Genomic DNA, 13174 nt, shown 5'->3' on the forward strand with positions numbered 1-13174 from the left:
AAAGAAAAAGCATTGCAAATAAGTTACATTTAACGTGTTTAATCAATCTTTGACAAAGTTCTCATCTACCAAGGCTTGGATGATGTTCTGTATAGAATAAGGGGGTCTACCCCCATCTAGTGGGCAAAATATTAAATGAAATAGTGAACTATAGTAGGGTGCTACACTGTGAAAAGCAATGCAGCTACATTTTCTTTTCCCCTTTAGAAATAAATAATTAATGCAGTTAATATCTTCATAGATTAAACAACAGAGGTTTAAGACATTTGTTAAAAGTTAGATTTTAAGGGCAGCTCTGAATGATCCTAGTCTGCTTTATGGAGCATTTTACATATAGTCTGAGCAATCTGGAATTCACTGACTGAAAAACTTCAAAGCTTCCTCTGGAGAATTGTCACATCTATATCCAGAAATCTTCTAACCATATTTTACTCAAGTTGCTACACAAAAAGGAGGGTGGTTGAGGTTGTGAAAGAACTGTGTATGACTGCAATAGCTTCAGCTAGTAAATAACAGTATTTAACTACAGACTCATTATCTATTTCTAACAGCAAAATTACCATTAAAATCTCAGATCACAAAATCCTTATTTAAGCTCAGTGGTGTATCTAATCTGAAATAAATATATTTATTTATTTTCCCCACATTGCAGTTTGCAGCATCACATTATACCATGCCCATTATTTAGTTGTTTTGAACTGGGAAAGTGAAGCAGTCCATTAGAAAGAGCATGGACAGGCAATCGGTGAAGGTAGGGTTGAGGGAGGCAAGCCCCCAGCACCGCCCCTCCTGATGGGGTTGCACCCCCAATGGGAGCCAAACTACCTCCCTGCACCTCCTCCACTATGGGGAGGTGGAGCGGCACCCTGTGCATGCCCACCATCACGGGAAAGGACGGGGTGGGTGGGCATGTGGCCCCAGCCTCCCAGGCACTGAGCTCAGGGAGGGGGGAGGGTGCATGGCCCAGCCTCCCCTGCCTGAAGCACCGGGGACGGAGGAGGGCATGCAGCTGTAGCCTTCCCAGCCTCAGGGCACAGGGAGGGTGGGCACAGAGGGCAGCAACGCTCCACCCCCAGAATACCTACAGGATGCGTTCTGGGGGTGGAGTGTGGGCAAGCCCAAGCTGGCAGTTTGAGAAGGCAGTGTCTTCTCTTACCTAGCATACAGGCTGCACTAACAAGGAATTGGACCTCAATTCTGCAGTATATTTCACAAATCCTGGCCAACTTCAGTATTCAGCCCCTGAGAAGTTGATGTGAACACAGTACCCAACTGCGGATAGGAACATACATGTAATTAAGTGACAGGCTGCAACTTGTATTGCATTTTAGCACAGGGGAGCTGTGCTACCTGCCTATCATCTCTCCTACACTAGGCATTTTCTTGGTTCCAGTTCAGACGTTACAGGGATCCCTTCCACATAATCCACAAAGGATTTCCCCAGGATGCAGCCCTAGTGTCTTCCCCTCTCTGAGAGTGACAGAGGTTGCAGATCAGTAGGAACATTGGCCTGAGAGGGCCACAAGGACTGACTGTGGACCACAACGACAAAGTCTCACCCTATCTCATCAGCCCAATGTCCATCTCAAAATCCCAGGTCCTTTATCCCTAGGAACTGTTCATTTTATCCCTTTAACTGCATTTGAAACTGACTGTAAGTTGTGATGAACTAACCACTCAGCCTAAGTACCTTAGTTAGGAACTATGGGTATGCCCCATAGTTCAAATTAGGGAGGCTAATGAGGGCGACTGAAATTGCAAATGAAGCGCGGGATTTAAATATCCCGCGCTTCATTAGCATGTTCTCGGGCGGTCGCCATTTTTGGAAATTAACTAGCCCGGAAGAACTGCCCATGTCTACATGCGGCAGAGAAGGGAGATCCTGAAATAAACCCCTTACTTCGAATTAACAGTTAAACCTCATTCCATTCCCCCATTTCATGAGGTTTAACTGTTAATTCAAAGTAAGGGGTTTATTTCGGAATCATTCTTCTCTGCCCGTGTAGATGTGAGCAGTTCTTCCGGGCTAGTCAATTTCCAAAATGGTGACTGCCCAAGAACATGCTAATGAAGTGTGGGATATTTAAATCCCGCGCTTCATTTGCAATTTCGGTTGCCCTCATTAGCCTCCCTAGTTTGAACTAGGGGGCTAGTGTAGACATACCCTAAGTGTATTCCTACTTACCCCACTGTTACTTGAAAGTTCTGCAAGGAAGCCAAAAAACTCCCTCACCCTCTCTGCTTGACTCTGAAATGAGCAATCAGATAAACCCAAAGCATTTGCCTGGCTGAATTCCCATACCTTGTTTGGGGTGGATAGAGTGGGAGTATTGGAATGGAGCTGAAAAATGTTTCAAAAGGCCCCAGTTTAAATCTTCAGAGAGGGGAAATGCTGGCGAATGAACACTTGTGCCACCTAGTTGGCCAAAAGATAGATTCCTAGAGAGGAGGGGACATCCTTCATTGAATGTTCCCTCTTTTGCTGCTAGGAGTGTGTCCCTTCACTACCAGCCCCTTCCCTGACCCCAATGCCAGAGGGGAGCAGGAGGCTTGTCTGTGAAGAGAATATTCAGATGAGTGTACATCCTCAAAGCTGCTTTCTTTGCCCAAGTATGAATTACACTTATTGGCTGTGTCTTCACTGGCAAGTTATTCCAGAAAATCAACCGCTTTTCCAGAAAAACTTGCCAGCTGTCTACACTGGCTGCTTGAATTTCCAGAAAAGCACTGACGATCTCATGTAAAATCATCAGTGCTTTTCCGGAAAAACTATGCTGCTCCCATTCGGGCAAAAGTCTTTTTCCAGAAAACTGTTCCGGAAAAGGACCAGTGTAGACAGCACAGTAGTGTTTTCCACAAAAAAGCCCCGATCGCGAAAATGACCATCGGGGCTTTTTTGCGGAAAAGCGTGTCTAGATTGGCCACGGACGTTTTTCCGGAAATAGTGCTTTTCCAGAAAAGCGTCCTGCCAATCTAGACGCGCTTTTCAGAAAATGCTTTTAACGGAAAACTTTTCCGTTGAAAGCATTTCCGGAAAATCATGCCAGTGTAGATGTAGCCATTCAGTATGTCATGAGAAACTCATTCACAACACAAAATTAACAAAATAGCTGCATAGTTGTCATAGCCACACAAGACTCATTTGTATATACTTTTTGCTGCTTTTCACCACAGTGCCTGAGCACCTCATATTAGAGCCTTAGGGATGTTGCTGGGTCTACACCTAAAGTTCCATTTACACCTCCTATCGCTATTTCAGATCATACTACTGTCAGAACCAGGCCTATAGGCAGCTTTCTGTATTGCCTCTGACAGCTCTTTGCTTGTTGGGAGAAGGAGCTAAGAAACTAAAAGGACAATGGCTTACTTGCTACCTGTTTCTGCTTTCTCTCCGTACCCCCCTAGGTCTGGCTCAGAAAGATTCCCTGCCTTTTCTTTTCATCTTTGCCTTTTTCCGTTCATTTCTGTGTATGAACACATAAAAAAACCCTGCATAAAACATCACTCTTTGTTTCTACATTTCATTCTCTCCTTTGGCAACTTTCTTACCAATGTTTCCTCCCTGCAAAACAAGAGACAACATCTTTAAAAATTAACCTGTCCATTGGGGTACTGGGTGAGCTTAGCGCACTTTCCAGCAGCCTGGCTCCACAACACAGGGCAGCCTCCACCCACCACAGCAGGCCTCGCCACATCCCTCGCTCCACCCTCTCCCTGAGCCCCAAACTCAGCCTGGACAGAGCAGCTGCTGGGTTTCTCTGGCTCCTACCACCTATGTGGTGAGTGTGGAGGGGCAACCCCCACAGTAACCCCATGCCAGGTCCCCATAATCCCCTGGGCCCCTCCCATCCATAGGATGGTTGGGCTGGCTGACCCAGGCCCCCAAAAAATATGGGCGTGGGGCAGCTGCCCCCAACTCATCCTATGGACAGGACAGCTCTATTTACTGTCTTTGGGATAATAATGTGGGGAACCTAGAAGTGCTGCCTGTTCTGTGGATATACATAGGACTTATTGTGAGGGCTGCCAATTCTCAGCAACTTTTCATGACTAAAACTAGCAATGATTTATTTAAAAACCCTCATGAATAATGCCAAAGGAAAACAAGGGGAGAATGTTAGGCTCTTCAAATGATTTTAAAGCCTGTGTTTCATGGCAAAACTACTATGTGAGTTCATAACACCACAAAACTCTCATTGTTCTAAATCTTAACATTTGAATGGATAAAATGAGGTCTTCAGAGTAATTAACCATGCCTTTTCAGCACTCCTCTCCCTGTTTACCCATTCTGATGCACAGATGTTATTGTCACCCATCAACAGTTGTTCTGTTGAAAGCACCTGTGCATGGATACAGGAAGACTCAATGAAAAATGTAATGCTGGTCACTGCAACTGTCAAGGAAAACTAGTAAGTTTTATACAACAAAACTTTTCTTAAACGTCTACATGAAATCTATGACTTTATAGCAGTGGTGGGCAAAATCCAACCGATGTCCAGATCCAATCCACGGGTTTAGTCACTGATGGGCCACAAGCTCTATATTTACCTGCACTTCCACAGGTATAAGGCAATCACAGCTCTCATTGGCTGTGAATTGCCATGTGCAGCTAATGGGAGCAGCTGAAACCTCTGACTCCATGCCAGGGAGTGCTGTGGTCTCCTGAAGCAGGGCAACCAAAGCACCCAGTGCAAATGCTTTGCTGTCCCTCAGGGTATGTCTACACTACAGCACTAATTCTAACTAACTTAATTCAAATTAGTTAATTTGAACTAAGCTAAATCGAATTAGTGAATCTAGACCTAAAAACTAATTGGAATTAGAGTTTTGCTAATTTGAATTAGCGTGTCCACATTGAGTGGACCCTGAACCGAAGTTAAGGCTGGCCAGAACCAGTGCCGGCAGAGCACCAGGTTAGGACTTAAGAGTGTGGAGCTGCTGCCTCAGGCTAGCCAAGGGCGTGCTTAAAGGGACCCGACCCCGACCCCCACCCCCACCCCGGACAGACAGTTGTCTGGGTTCCCCGCTTGCTTGGCTACCTCGATGAGGGACAGCAAAGCAGTCCTGTCTTGGAGTGCCCTGAGTGCCCACACTCGGCACATCACAGCACTCGGTCATCAGCCTGGCTGCACTTGCCACAGGCTGCCATCTGGAGGGGTCAATCGGAGGGCTGTCAGGATCCAGGAGGCCCTGCAGGAGAGCTTCCACCCCGAGGAGCCCACAGAGCCACCCCAGTCCTCCCCATTGGGGGCTCGTGCCCCATTCCTCCTTCACCTCCTTCCACTTACCCCTCCCTAGCCCCCCTTCCTGATGTAAAAAATAAAGGACACGTGTGTTCAAAAATAGAAACTCTCTTTATTTGACAAAACTGGGGGGGGGGGAGAATTAACCTCTGGGGAGACTGGGAAAAGGAAGTGGGAGAGGGAAAGAGAGAGGGTGGAAGAGGGGAGGTGGAAACCTGGGAGGAGGGAAAGTATAAAACTATGGTATGCCATATCTTCAGTACTGTGTACAGATGTGGTCTCCTCACCTCAAAAAAGATATTTTGGCCTTGGAAAGGATTCAGAAAAGGGCAACTACAATGATTAGGGGTTTGGAACAGGTCCCATATGAAGAGAGGCTAAAGAGATTGGGACTTTTCAGCTAAGAAAAGAGGAAACTGAGGGGGGATATGATAGAGGTCTATAAAATCATGAATGGTGGGGAGAGGGTGAATAAAGAAAAGTTCTTCATTAGTTCCCATAATAGAAGGACTAGAGGACACCAAATGAAATGGACAGCAGGTTTAAAACTAATAAGCGAAAGTTCTTCTTCACACAGCACATAGTCAACCTGTGGAGCTCCTTGCCACAGGAGACTGTGAAGGCTAGAACTATAACAGAGTTTAAAGAGAAGTTAGATAAATTCATGGAGGTTGGGTCCATGGAGTGCTATTAGCCAGGGGGTAGAAATGGTGTCCCTGGCCTCTGTTTGTGGAAGGCTGGAGATGGATGGCAGGAGACAAATTGCTTGGTCATTGTCTTCGGTCCATCCCCTCCAGAAACCTGGTGCTGGCCGCTGTCGGCAGAAAGGCTACTGGGCTAGATGACCTTTGGTCTGACCCAGTACGGCCATTCTTATGTTCTTATGTTCTAAGCTCAGGGCTCAGGGTCGGGGGTCTCGCTGAACTAACTAACTAACTGTCTTTCCGGGGTGGGGGTCGGGTCCCTTTAAGCACAGCTCTCGGCTAGCCTGAGGCAGCAGCTCCACACTCTTAAGTCCTAATCTGATGCCCTGCTGGCATCAGTTCCGGCCAGCCTTAACTTTGGTTCAAGGTCCACTCAATGTGGACATGCTAATTTGAATTAGCAAAATGCTAATTCCAATTAGTTTTTAGGTCGAGATGCACTCATTCGAATTAGCTTAGTTCGAATTAACTAATTTGAATTAAGTTAGTTAGAATTAGTGCTGTAGTGTAGACATACCCTTTCTGAATAAGCTTTTCCAGATGATCTCTTCCAGAAAATCTTATTCCAAAAGAAGCCTGCAGACTATACATACCCAAAGAAACAGAATATAAAATATAAGAACCAATCCTGCAAATGACCAGTTCACAGGTGATATAAATTACATGTTGGTAAATTAGTATAAATGGATGCAAAATTACATAGCAAGGGAGCAGACATGTAACAGGAAAAGAAAATAGCCAGAGGATAACATAAAATAATGTGTTAGGGGGCAACACAGCTTTATTATGCATCTTGAAAATATTCCCTAAATTACACACATGACATGCTGTTTTAACTCTGACTTTAATGATCCAAATAGTACCATGTTACTGCTTATTCCAATATTTTCCCTGTTCTCAGTTAATTATAAAAGAATAATCATGTGGACATGAAATAACCTTTTTTTAGCTAGATTAATGAACTTATGTTATATATTGGGTATTATCTGGGAAATGAGTTTCAAAATATTTAGGACTTAATGAGTGCATTACTGGTAAACAGATTTGCAGACCTGCTTTCAAGCAGCAATGCTGAAGCAAAATGCTAATCACTATGCTTATCCTGATGCACTTCTTGGCTTGAATGTAGGCCAAAAGTACTGTAGTCCTCCATCTATATTTCTATTCATCACAATACACATAGCTGGAGGAGGTTGTTGAGGTTAAAGAAAGCTAAAATGCCTTGTTGTCTCTGAATGTAACTTTCTGAGAAACAGCAGTAGTAATATTTCAACATAAAACTGGTGCTTTTAAATGCTGTATTTGTATTTACCACAAGTGGATTTGGTGGGCTACTCAAATAATAGACAATTTTAGGGAGTTCATAGTGTAGTGGTCATTGCCAAAACCAAAAAAATTAATAAGTTACAAAAGATCTAGATGAAAAAGTAGGGCAGACATAGGTAGAAGGCTGCACACACAACAAAATTGAAATACATGACACATTTAGGGCAAGAGCTTCTTGATGGATTGTTGCCTTGGTATCCTTGCAAACCCAGTAATCTGTGTTACAGACAGCAGTAATCAGATAAGAATCACACTTGTCTACCTGTCTATTTGTGTATCTATATTATTCTCATCACCTTGGTATCCATGTGCCTATTTATAACCATTGTTTTTGACAGATCCTCATATGTCCATCTGAATATCCTGGCTTTGAGGACTCAATTTTTTTCTCTATATCAAACATATAGCTGCTGGATATCAGCTCATCGTCCAATTAGACCCTACAACACCACTGACACAGCACATTTTCTGTGTTTCTTCAGTCATGTAAAGCAGAAATTTGCCTTGCAGAAAAACAATGTGTGCCTCCAGCTATGAAAAGGTCCTGTGTGCACACAATATGATGCCTATGTACTTAGTTACTTCACTATTTACTGAGTTAGAAGAAAACACCCCATGGGATTTCATAAAAGCTCCACAGTAGCTACCCTGTATGGTAACATTAATGAGAATGATGTTACCAGTAGCAATGTCATGCTGTTTTGGATAACCTGACAGGCTGTGTTTCCACTTTGTGCATATATAGTCTGTATTGCTTCAATATACTGTTTAATTGTGCAAAGCAGCCATGAGAGCATGCTAATACCATTGAAGTAGAAAGAGTAACAACTGAGTAACACTGTGGCATCATTGTCTTTTGTGCTATACATACTCGTCATCTGAAGAAGTGGACGGTGCCCACGAAAGCTCATGATACCATCTACATGTTTTGTTAGTCTATAAAGTGCTACCAGACCATTTGTTATTTTTTAAGTTTATCCTGAACAGACTAACTCGGCTACTCCCTGAAGCTTTTCTTTCCATGTTTACAAAAATTATTTTGCACACTTTCCTTTTATTAGGAAGAAGGAAAGTGGAAAAAATCTTTCCCACATATATTGGCCCACCTGTAGGTTGTTCTGATATCATTTTAGAGGCATGATGGTTTAAGAGAATAAACTATGAATTGGAGGCCAACAGAACTTATAGTTTTTACCCCAGTTTTGTCATTGAGTTGCTGTATGACTATGTGAAATCCCTTGTTACTCAGTTATCACTAGGGTTGTGGTAGTATTAATAGCTTTTTCTCTCTCTTTGTTCTATTTCTCTTGTGTAGCACCTTGAACTTTGAAACTGTTAGATAAATTGTAAGCACCATTATGTATATCATTTCTCTTGTTTCATATAAAAATTAACACACTTGTGATAAATAGAACATTCAGCAAGTGAAATTCAATAACACCTGACTTACTGATGGGTCAAATCCTAACGTCCTTATTTAGTATTATTTAATATATAGTTCTCCTCTAGCAGACTCCCTTTGCCATGACATTATACCTTTGTGTGAAGTGCACTTTTGTAATTATTACCTACTCTAAGAATGACTGTTAGGTAAATAACCAATTAGGGTATATCTACACAACAAAGTTAATTCGAACTAACGGCCGTTAGTTCGAATTAACTTTGATAGGCGCTACACACGCGATCCGCTAGTTCGAACTTAATTCGAACTAGCGAAGCGCTTAATTCGAACTAGGTAAACCTCATTCTACGAGGACTAACGCCTAGTTCGAATTAACTAGTTCGAATTAAGGGCTGTGTAGCCACTTAATTCGAACTAGTGGGAGGCTAGCCCTTCCCAGGTTCCCCTGGTGGCCACTCTGGGCACAACCAGGAAAACTCCTCTCCTCTCCCCCAGCCTCGGGCTCTTAAAGGGGTAGACTGTGGCCAGACGGCACTTGACACAGCCAGTCCTGCCAGCAGTCTGTGCCCCGAACCAGGGGCCCCAGGATGAGCCAGGGAGCCAGTGCCAGCGAGCCGTCCCCTGCCCAGTCCCCCAGCACCCAGGGGCCATCCAGGGGCCATAGATGGCGCGCGCCCTCCTGGACTAGTGCGGAGGTCATGGACCTCATTAAGGTTTGGGGGCAGGCCCCCAACGTCCATGATCTCCACACTAGGAGGAGGAACGTGGCTGTCTACGGCTGCATAGCAGCCGCCATGGCCCGAAAGGGACACAGGCGCACCCAGGAGCAGGTGCGCCTGAAAGTAAAGCAACTGCGGCAGGCATACGCCAGAGCCACCAGGGGCAGCGCCGCAGCAGGGGCTGCCACCTGCCCTTACTTGCCCACCCTCAACCGACTGTTGGGGGGCGGGACGGTCCGTGCCAGCCCGGGGGACAGCGAGCCGGGACCAGAGGGCCCTGACATGGGCACACCAGAGGGGCCACCGCAAGCAGTTCCAGCACCAGAGTTGGCAGGGTCGTCCAGGGAGACCGTACCGGGTAAGTAGTTCGAATTAAGTAGTTCGGGAGAGGGGAGGCGGGAGGGAGACCAGAGACCACGCGTGTGGGCCATGCCTTCCATGGATCACACAGACACCTGTACACGTGTGAGAACGTGCCATGCCACCCTTGGGCAGGTGGCTCCAGCTGCGTGATACCCGGGGCCATGGCTCAATAGGCACATGCATGTGTGAAGAGACCTGACATACTCCCGACCCCGGGGCGGGACCCAGCAGGATGCTTTCCCTTCACATGTCCCCTCTACACGGAGGCAGGGGACATCTCCCCCCACCACCACCCCAGCCACACTATACACGGCACAGGGACATGGGTGCGGTCTTGGGGCAGCTCCCAGTCCCGGGGAGAGCCAGACATCCTGACCATGGCCTCTGTACAAGCACAGCGGCTCTGACAGTGCAGGGCATGGTTGCCCTCACGTCTTGGGGGGGAGAAGGGGGCTGGGCATCATCCGCTGCGTCCCCAGGGAGAACTGACCACTTCTCTTCTTTCTGTACAGCTGCACCGCACCCGTGGCCTGCTCCGGACCACCACCATGGAGCAGGAGTACTGGGACCAGCACCTGGGGGCCCTGCGAGCCGTGCACCGCACAGTGGAGGCCTGGATGCGGACAGACCTCCAGCTCCGCCAGGAGCAGCTGGCTGAGGTCCGAGGGCTAAACTCAAACCTGCAGGCCCTGCTGCAGAGCATGGTGCCCCGTGCTGGTCCTGCGCCTGCTGCCCCCCCAACTACTGTCCCTCCTCCCACTCCTGACCCCCCTCCCACCTCTTTCTCCTCAACCCCCACACCCTCTTCCTCAATGTCCACACCCCCCACCTCAACCTCTGCACCCTCCACCCCATCTCCCCGGGGACGCCGAGGCCCCCTCCCTCGCCATGCTGGGAGGCGGTTGGCCCGGCGAGACCCCCATCCCAATCCCTGAGTTTCCCCTCCCCCTCCTTTCCCTTGCCTCCCCCTTCCAGCTCCCTCCTCCCAGTTTTCCCCCTCCCCTCTCCCACACTCTCTCCTGCCCTTTTCCGCCTCCTCTCCCCCGTCTTCCCACAGTTTTATTCCCCCCACCCCAGTTTTGTCAAATAAAGAGAGTTTCTATTTTTGAACACGTGTCCTTTATTTTTTACATCAGGAAGGGGGACTAGGGAGGGGTAAGTGTAAGGAGGTGAGGGAGGAATGGGGTATGAGCCCCCGATGGGGAGGACTGGGCTGGCTCTGCGGGCTCCTTGGGGTGGAAACTCTCCTGAAGCCCCTCAATTGACCCCCCCCCCGGATGGTAGCCTGCGGCAAGTGCAGCCGGGCTGATGGCCAAGTGCTGTGATGTGCCGAGTGTGGGCACTCAGGGCACTCCAAGCCAGGACTGCTTTGCAAGTGGGGAACTCCTGAGAACTGTCTGTCCGGGGTGCGGGTTGGGTCCCTTTAAGCACAGCCCTCGGCTAGCCTGAGACAGCAGCTCCACGCTCTAAGTCCTAACCTGATGCCGTGATGGCACTGCTTCCAGCCATCCTTAACCTCGGTTCAGGGTCCACTCAGTGTGGACATGCTAGTTCGAATTAGCAAAACACTAATTCGAACTAGTTTTTAAGTCTAGATGCACTAATTCGAATTAGCTTAGTTCGAATTAACTAATTCAAATTAAGTTAGTTCGAATTAGTGCTGTAGTGTAGACATACCCTTAGAGTGGTCAATAGTTTTCACTTTCTATATTATTGTTTTTAAACAAAAGCTCCCTTTATTAATTGCAGATATCTTAAAGACAGCACTGCTGCACTACTGATTTGTTTGAATACACATAGCTGAAGTAAAAAGGGGGAAAAAGGTAAAAAAGGACAGAGCAACTTGTCAATGTATCATAATTTTTAAAAACATTATATTATAAAACAAATACATTTAACTTGCCACATTCTGCTCATGCTAATGACTTTGACACCGTATTACAGGGCATTTTGTTTGATTCTGATATGTTTAAAAAAGAGTTTTTGGATGCCGCTATTTCTTAAGACGCATTTTACATTACTGTATGGTGGAAATCCAAAAACTTTATTATTGTTTTATAGCAAGCACATATTACATGTTGGTGCTGTTTATAACATGTTTCTACTAATGGTCTATATACTGTACCCTAACTTCTAAATTATTTGTAAAGGTCATATCTACTTATTATAGCATAATTAGCCATATGGGAATTACAGTTCTTTAAATAAAATAAAACAAAGGCTTTTTACTAAAATGTTGCCTTGATTATTCCTTTGTCTTTCCAATGATTAACTCTATCATTGATCACCAACCTTTTCGGGCCACCCAGGGGCGGGGTTGCACATGCGCCGCACGCCGAGAGTCAGGGCCACATATGCTCCTGGCACCCAGGGGCTGAGGTGGGAGGGCGCACATAAATGCCCCGGCAGGCACCGCGTTGGAAACCACTGCTTATAGTATATTCCATTTACACCACTCCAGACATCTAGGGAGAAACCATCTCTGATTTTAATGGCTATTGTAAAATGCACCTCTCGTGTGTGTGGTGGGGGGAACCTTCATCCAGCATGGAGCTGATATAATGACTCAGGGAGTACGTGGGTGTTCATGCCCATAATACACTGTTGAACTGCTCTTGAGTTACAAGCCCTGCTGTAACTCAGAATTTTGAAGAATAAAGTCAATTTAAAACCAGTTTCCTTCTGCCTCACCCCTTTCCCTCCTCTGTCAAGTGAGGGATTGGAACAACATATTATCTGAGCCAGTGTGTTCAATGGAACTAGTCAAGTGTGCAGAGTTACTTATGTCTGTTTGTGGGATCAGAGCTATACAATGTATTGTATATCTTCCTAAGTGATGAACAGAGTCTTTGCCATGTTAAAAAAAAAAACAACCTGCATTCAAAATAACAAATTGGGGGCATTTAAAAATAGCACACCAAGCCTGAACAGCATGTTTGTTTCCTAAGCTTCAAAAAGATACAGCAGGGTGTGTTTTGAACATTTGCAGGTGCGAATAATTAAACCCCACATTTCTGTGTCTCTGATTATGTGATCACTCTCATAGCTACAAGTGATTCTAATTAGCTGCACTGAGAGGTGAAGGGACCTTTATAAATAGCACACAGTGATTTTATATAACCTCTGTGTTGTCTGGATCTTTCTTTTCATCATGCACATTTCTCTAGAATAATAATCCTACAACAATAATCCCCAGGCAGTTTCTAAAGCTATTTCCCAACACCCCTTCCATATGTTGTAACTTCAAAAATAACTATCAGTTACATACTAATAATTGTTTGGCTTAAATTTAAATCTTTCAAGTGGTCCAGAAACACTGATGTTAAATATCTCAATAAAAATAAAATTGCAGTAAGCTAAGAAATAGTTGTTGGTTTGATGGGAATAAACAGTATGTACAAATTTCTCCTTTTCTTT

The sequence above is a fragment of the Pelodiscus sinensis genome, chromosome 3 (genome assembly GCF_049634645.1).
Source record: "Pelodiscus sinensis isolate JC-2024 chromosome 3, ASM4963464v1, whole genome shotgun sequence".
NCBI classification, from domain to species: domain Eukaryota; kingdom Metazoa; phylum Chordata; order Testudines; family Trionychidae; genus Pelodiscus; species Pelodiscus sinensis.